The sequence below is a fragment of the Desmodus rotundus genome, chromosome 9, assembly GCF_022682495.2.
Source record: "Desmodus rotundus isolate HL8 chromosome 9, HLdesRot8A.1, whole genome shotgun sequence".
Taxonomy (NCBI): Eukaryota; Metazoa; Chordata; class Mammalia; order Chiroptera; family Phyllostomidae; genus Desmodus; species Desmodus rotundus.
Genome location: NC_071395.1, coordinates 64,966,768 through 64,974,320, shown reverse-complemented (window position 1 = coordinate 64,974,320; position 7,553 = coordinate 64,966,768).

Genomic DNA, 7,553 nt, shown 5'->3' with positions numbered 1-7,553 from the left:
AATAGGGTTAGCCTTTACCCATGCCCCCCACCCCCATCCCAGAGTCTGAGTGTGAGATAAGGATTTTTGCCCATGGTAAAAACAGGGCTATAATCCCAATAAGGGGAAATGGATGCTGCTGAATGGTAGGCAGGCAAAACATAGGAACGTATCTAGACTGCACTTTAACATAAAGGATTCAGACCTCCATTCAATCAACAAGTATTTATTGAGTGTAGAGCATGGTTCTAGGTATTTGAGATACATTACAGGGCACAGTGGACAGAGATCCCAACCATCCTGGAACTAAGTCTGGTAGGAGGAAGAGGGGGTCATTGAAAGCCAAAGAAATCACCATGGCAAATGCAGTGCCTGATGGATAGTTCATGGGCTCCGAATATTTGTTAAATAAGTAAATGAATGGAAATGAGAACAAGTGGATCCATCACCTGAATTCCAGCTACATCTGAAAGCTCATGGAAATGGGGTTATGGGGTTCCCAAGCTACGTAAAATAGGATCTCAGTAGTGAAAGTAGAGAAAGAGACTGGTGAATCTCTGAACCCCAGAAGGTGATAATAAATAACTTCATCCATATTGGAGAGTCTAATGCTTAGTGATATAACACTCCACAACAGGCACACAGAAAGCTGATTTTAAAAAGCGGACATGCAAAACCCCTTTTACAATGGTCCTTTTATGGAGCTGAAACTGGATGTCTCTTAAATACTGTTTTTCTGTTCCTTCAGGGAACTTCTTGCCAGGCTGCCTTGGTGTGAAGAGAACTGTGATTATTCCAAGGGGGAAAAAGAAGAGCATGAAGTCACCCTATTTTGCAATCAGGATTCTTCAACAGCCAAATGTGTTTAAATCCAAAATGCTCCCTCCCTAAGTGAGATCACAAATGGAGTGAGTACTTGCAGCTGAGTTGGGGAGCTTTCAGAAAAAGCAAAATTCTAAAATAATAGCTTCAACTCATGCAACACCCTCTGAAAGTCTGAATCACTCATAAAGGTCCCTGCTCCCCAAGCAAAAGATCCAGTCTTTATGTTTGCTTTTAACCAAGGGTGAAGAGGACAGCCACTGGTGAAGGTTTTAGGTGGATATTCACCACCTGCAATATCATCAGTGAGGTTTTTATTCATTTATTTATTCACTTATCAACAAATATTTTTTGAGCACTGTGCCCCAGCATGAGAAGTAACGATCAGCAAAAACAGACTTAATTCTTCCATCATGGAGCTTATGGCCTGTCCTAGCTTATAGTCTGTGCAGACTATAGTGGCATCAATCAATCCCAAATAAACATACAATTTCAGGTTGCTTGGAGCATAAATAGGTAGAGTGGACCCAACTGAGGGGGGGGGGGTCATGGAGTCAGAGAAGACTTCTGGTGAATAATTACTGCAGAGAAGTAATTGTTCAACTGAAAGTTCAAGGACTGAGTGGAAGGTATCCAATGAAGAGAAAGGAGAAGGAATCCTTCCAGGAAGAGGAACAGAATGTACAAAGGTTAGTAGTAAAGAAGAGTGACCCTCAGCATGCTGGAAATACACAAGGAAGGGTGCAGTGAGGGATGAGCCTGGAAGAGCTGGCAGGGACAGACATCGGAGAGAAACCACATGAAGAAGCTTGGTCTTCATCCTAGGAGCAATAAGGAAGTACTAAGGTTTTAAGCAAGGACTGATACATTCAGATCTGTGTTTTGCATTCATGGTAGAAACAACATGGAAAAGAATGAGGGGGTCAAGGTGGAAGTTGGCAGAGCACTGAGGAGGCTACTGTGGTAGCACTTGTGAAGGTGGATGAACTGGGATGGGGAGGAAGAGGAAGAAGAAAAGAGGATGAATCCAGAGTTGTTTAGGGGGTCAAAGCAGCAGATCACTCTGTTACTTAGATGCAGGATTGAGTGTGAGAAGGTATCATGGTCAACTTCTGGATTTCTGGCTTATATAATTGGATGCTTGATGGAACCATTGATTGAGTTAGGGAACACTGAAAGAGGAGCTGGTTTTAAGGAGAAGGCAGTTGGTGAGTCATTGCTGTTGTTTTAATAAGTAGACTCCACTTTTACAGCAGTTTCAGGACAGCTGAGAAAAAAGTACAGAGTTTCCCCACATGTTCTCTCCCATTATTAACACCTTGCATGAGTGCGGTATGTTTGTTACAACTGCCTAGTCAACATTAAAACATTATTAACTAAGGCCCATAATTTACATTAGGGTTCACCCTTTGTGTTGTACATTCTATGGGTGTTGACAAATGGGTCATGTCATGGACCCACCATTGCAGTACCACACAGAATAGTTTCGCTGCTCCTGTGCTTCATCTATTGATCCATCTCTGTCTCCCTCCAAACTCCTGGCAACCGATGATCTTTTTACTGTCTCCATAGTTTTGCCTTTTCTAGAATATCATATAATTGGAACCACAGAGTAGGTAACATTTTCAGATTGGCTTCTTTCACTTAGCAATATGCATTTGTTTCCTCCATGTCTTTTTGTGGCTTGATAGCTCAGTTCTTTTTATTACTGAATAATAATATTCCATTGTTCAGATATGCCCCCGTTTTTTTTATCCGTCCACCTACTGAAGGATGTGTTGGCTGCTTCCAAGTTTTAGCAATTATGAAAAAAGCTGCTGTGAACATTCCTATGTAAGATTTTGTGTGACATAAGTTTTCAACTTATTTGGATAAAAGCCAAGGAGAACAAATCATATGGTAAGAGTACGTTTGTTGTGTAAGAAACTGTCAAATTGTCTTCCAAAGTGGCTGTACCATCTGGCGTTTCCACCAGCAATGAATGAGCGTTCCTATTGCTCTACATCCTCACCAGCATTTGGCATCATTCCTGTTTTATATTTTAGCCTTTAAAGTAGGTGTGTGATGGTTTCTCATTGTTGTTTCACCTTTCAGTTCCCTGATGAGATATGATGTGGAGCATCTTTTCATAAGCATATTTGCCATCTGTATATTGTCTTTGGTGGAGTGTCTGTTCAGATGTTTTGCCAACTTTTTAATTGGCGTGTTTGTTTTTTATTGTCCATTTTAAGAGTTATTTGTGTGTTTTGGAGAGAAAGCCTTTGTCCAATGTGTCTTTTGCAAATACTTTCACCCAGTTTGGGGTTTGTCATTTCATTCTCTCAACAGTCCCTTGCAAAGCAAAAGTCGGTGAGCTAGATTTTGGACTTGTTTCCCTTGAAGAGCCTCTGTGGTATTAAGAGGGAATTGCCTGGCAGGCAGGTCAGCCTGAGAGAGCTCAGTGAGTTCCAGGGACGCAGATAAGGGAGTGTGGCTGAGGCGAGAGAACAGGGCACAGCCAGTCTGCACAGGTGCCTGCAAGCTTAGGTGAGGAGTTTGGTCTCTATCCCACTGAAGAGTTAATTCCTAAACTTCTGATGAGTCGCCTTTGAGGCCAAGCCTTTCAGTTCTGGCAGAGTCACTATCAGAGACAAATTACCTTCTCAAAGGCTGTGAAGTGGCGATGAGGGAATCGCATCTCAGCGTCCACTACAGGGCCTGAGGTTCAATGTGTGTTTACAATATTGGTTGAGTGAACAAATTGTCTAGTACCTTGTGTGGTGGCACTTATATAAATATTCACATGATACATTCATTGATTCATTCAAAATATATTTCACATGTCAGGCACTGTACCAGTTGTGAGAACAAAACAGACTAAGATTACTGGTCCCCAGAGCTTACGTTCTAGCAGGAGGAAATGGTAAGTCAAATACAAGCCTAACAAGTAGATTATATTGGACACTAAAGGAATCGTCAAGTTCTAGGAGAAAAGGAAATGTAAAACAAGGTTAAGGGAGTGCCCAGGTTGTGATGTCATATGGGAGACCATGGCATGCTCCATGGCAAGCGACATTTAAACAAAGATTTTAAGGGGGGGATAGCCATATGGTTATCAGGGAGAGAGTATTCCAGGAATAGGAAACAGCCAGTGCAAAGACCCTGAGGTAAGGAAGGTCCTGTTAATTCACAAAATAGCAAGGAGGGCCAGCAGCAGAGCAGTGAGAGTGAGGAAGAGAAGAGTAAGAAACAATATTCTGGGCTCCAAGAGGCCAAACCCCATAAGGTCCTGTAGACCAGTGTGTGGACGCAGGTGTTTTCCCAGTGAAATGGGGAACTGTGGCTGGGTGTTCGTGCAGGAGTGATGTGATCTGGCTTGCCTTTTAAAAGGATCCCTCTAGCTGGCTGAGAAGAATGGAAGAAAGGACACCTGCTAAGATTTAAGTAATTCTAACAAGAGATGATAGTGGCTTCATTCTAGATACATGAGAGAAGCAATAAGTTTTCCTGAAAGGTTGGATATGATGCAAGCAAAAGATAGGAATCAAAGAAGACTTTAAGGTTTTTGACCTGAGCAACTGGAAGGATAAACTTGCAATCAACTCAAATATAAAAGGATGCAGGGAGAGCAGATTTGGGGTGGGAATGGATCAGGAGCTCAGTTTGGGAGGTGTCAAGTTTGAGATGCCTCATGAGCTAGTGAATGTACATGTCAAGTAGGCAGCCAGAGGGGTTCTGGGCTGGAGATTTGAACTTGGGGGTCCCAGTATATAAAAGACAGTTAGCCCATGACACTGAGAGATTACCTAGTGAGTGGAGATGGGAAAGAGAATGTTGAACAGAGCCCTGGGGTTCACTCCTTACCATGTGCTCTGCTACACGCTAACCCCAAATCCGTCATCGACTGCATTTCAGCAACCTCCAACCAGCCTCCCAGGAGCCTCCAGTACTCACCTTCAGCCTGTTCACGCAGTGGCCAGAGTGGTCCATTACAGTCAGATCCCGTCACTCCCCCATTCAACCCCACCATGGAAAACAGCCATACGATGTCCATCAGCAGACAAATGGATGAGCAAAATGTGGTATATTCATATAATGCAGTATTATTCAGAAGTAAAATGTGTGGATATGTGCCATAACATAGATAGACCTGAAAACATGTAAACAACTATATATATACATATACATATATATAAAGTATATATATATATATAGTATATATACACCTGCATATATATGAATGCATATATGTGTGTGTGTATGTGTGTGTATAGCCAGTCACAAAAGATCCCATACTATACAAGGGGGGTTCTAAAAAAACTGGAATTATCTTCTGGAGGGCAGGCCCTTGTAGTAAGTACAGGCTTACCCCACTAGGTGAGTGTTCTAGGAACCCATCTGTGTCAGTGTACCAGCTGGCATTGTTGTGAGAGGCTGTGTTTAGCTTCAGTGAATTTTGCCCATTTCATGATGGGTGATTTATGAGCACACCTGCCCACACTGTGCTGAGTGATCAGCAGTTTTTGACCAAAACAGCATGACCCCTGGGCCCCACCCTCCTTATTCACCCCATCTCAGCCCCAAGCAACTTTATTTTGTTTACCCAGATGAAAAAGGTCTTCAAAGGGGAACATTTTGCTGATGTGGGAAAGGTGAAACAAAATGGCAGAAGCACTAAAAAGCATTAAAATCGATGAGTTCAAAAACTGTTTTGAGCAGTGGAAAAGATGTCTAGACAGGTGTACCACATCAAATGGACAGTACTTTGAAGGTGACTGAAGTTTAAACATGTAAGAATAAATACACGATTTTTTATAAATAAATTCCAGGGGGGTTTTTGGGTCCCCCCCCCCGGGGATGTTCCATTTATGTGACATGGCCAGAATAGACAAATCCATAGAGACAGAGAATAGATCGATGGTTGCCAAGGGCTGGAGAGAGGAAAGAATGAGGAGTGACCGCTAACAGGGAATGGGTTTCAAAAACTACACGGTGGCAGCAGTCAGGGTGAGGGCCCATAAATTCTCTCTCACATGCCTATCAAAACACCCTGCTGTGGATCCCCAACTCACCTATGCCTGATCACCCAGGCCCCTGCCCAGCCCCCACTGTCTGTCTAACCTCTGCTTTCTACTTCTGCCCCACCCCCTCCATCCTCTTGCCCAGCCTCCTGCCTGGTCCTCAAATATGCATGCATGCTTCCGACTCAGTTCTCCGAACCCGCTAGTCCTTCTTTCTCCACAGACCTGCATATTTCACGACCGCACCTGATCGTCACGTGAACATCACCTCTTCACCTTGCCCACAAGGCTTTCCGCGGCAGTCCACACCTGCCTCTGGTGGCAGTGCCTCCTCTGACCATGTTCTGCCTTTTTCTCCACCATCCTTCTCACCATCCAGCCCACTATCTACGTGTGCTTTCCTTTATTGCCTGTGTCTCAGCTGGAAGGTAAGTTACCATGAGGGTGGGAATTTGCTTTGGTTTTGTTCACTGCTGAATCCACAGGACGTGGAACAGAGCTTGGCAGCCAGAAGGCAGTCAATACTTATCTCTTCAGTGACTAAATGGTTAGCTCTGTGTGGTTTTCTTCCTGAGGTGTTTTTTTCCTGCAAGTTTTCTGTGATGCATATGCATTACTTACCTAGTCTGGCAGAAAATGTTAGAGAAGGAAAAAGAATCCTGCCACTGCTCTCCACAGACCACAGGATGAAACCCCAAACTCCTTGGCAGATGCTGGCTTTTTAAAAGCTAGACTCCATGTCCCTTCCCTACCCTTGGCCAGAATGAGTCCTATTCCCCAAAATGAAGGTAAACGTTTTCTGAAGAAAGTGGGTTTTCCTTTGCTTAAAAACACTTAAACAGGCCATGTCCAGTTTTGCTTTGCTGCAAGCCTTCCGCCTCCCACGGGTGTAGTGGGGCTCTGTGAGGGGGCAGCAGGCCACATTCCCAACGGCTTTGGCCCAGGAACCCTTTTTTGGTGGCTGGTTCCCAAGGATTAGAGTTCCAGGGAGCAAGGCGCTGCCCTGGGCAAGTGGGACTCCTGCCCACCCAGAAGCAATTCATGCCCTGTGGAGACAATGCTGCTGAAATCCTCTGCCCTCCTCTGCCCGTGGGACCCTACTCGCTCTGGCGCCCAGTCCAACACCGGGCCTGTGAAGCCTTCCTACTCCTCCTCTAAATTAACCTCTCACTCCATTGGGTTTCTACAGAATTTTATTTATATGGTTAAAGCATGTGTCACAGTTATCACTTGAGCCCTAATCAATTGTTTAAATGTCTGCCTCCAACACTAGACTGTAAGGCCCTGGAAGGCAGCGATGAGACCTCCCTTCTGGAAGGTTCCCAAGGGCAGCACTGTGCTGGACCCCCAGAGGGCCTATGCTCCTGGAGCCAGCCCAAAGGAGGCTGGCATCCCTCCCTGTGGGAAGCCACCCCACTGGGAAGACCCCTTTCAGCTCCCTTCTCAGGCTCTCTGGCTGCTGAGGGGTGAGTGTCCTGGGCATCTCTTACTTAACTATTCTCATTCTTCATGTTTGGAATTTCTTTAAAAGTCCTTTCCCCATTTTTATTGAGATGTAATTGACGTATAACATTGTATGAGTTTTAGGTGTACCACATGTATGTGCAATATGTATACATTGCAAAATAATGACCACAATATTTAGTTAACAGCCATCACCTCAAAATTACAATTATATTTTCTTGTGATCAGAACTTGTTTTCCTCAAACATTCTCTTTATTACACGTTTGATCCAGAGGAGAAACTAAGTG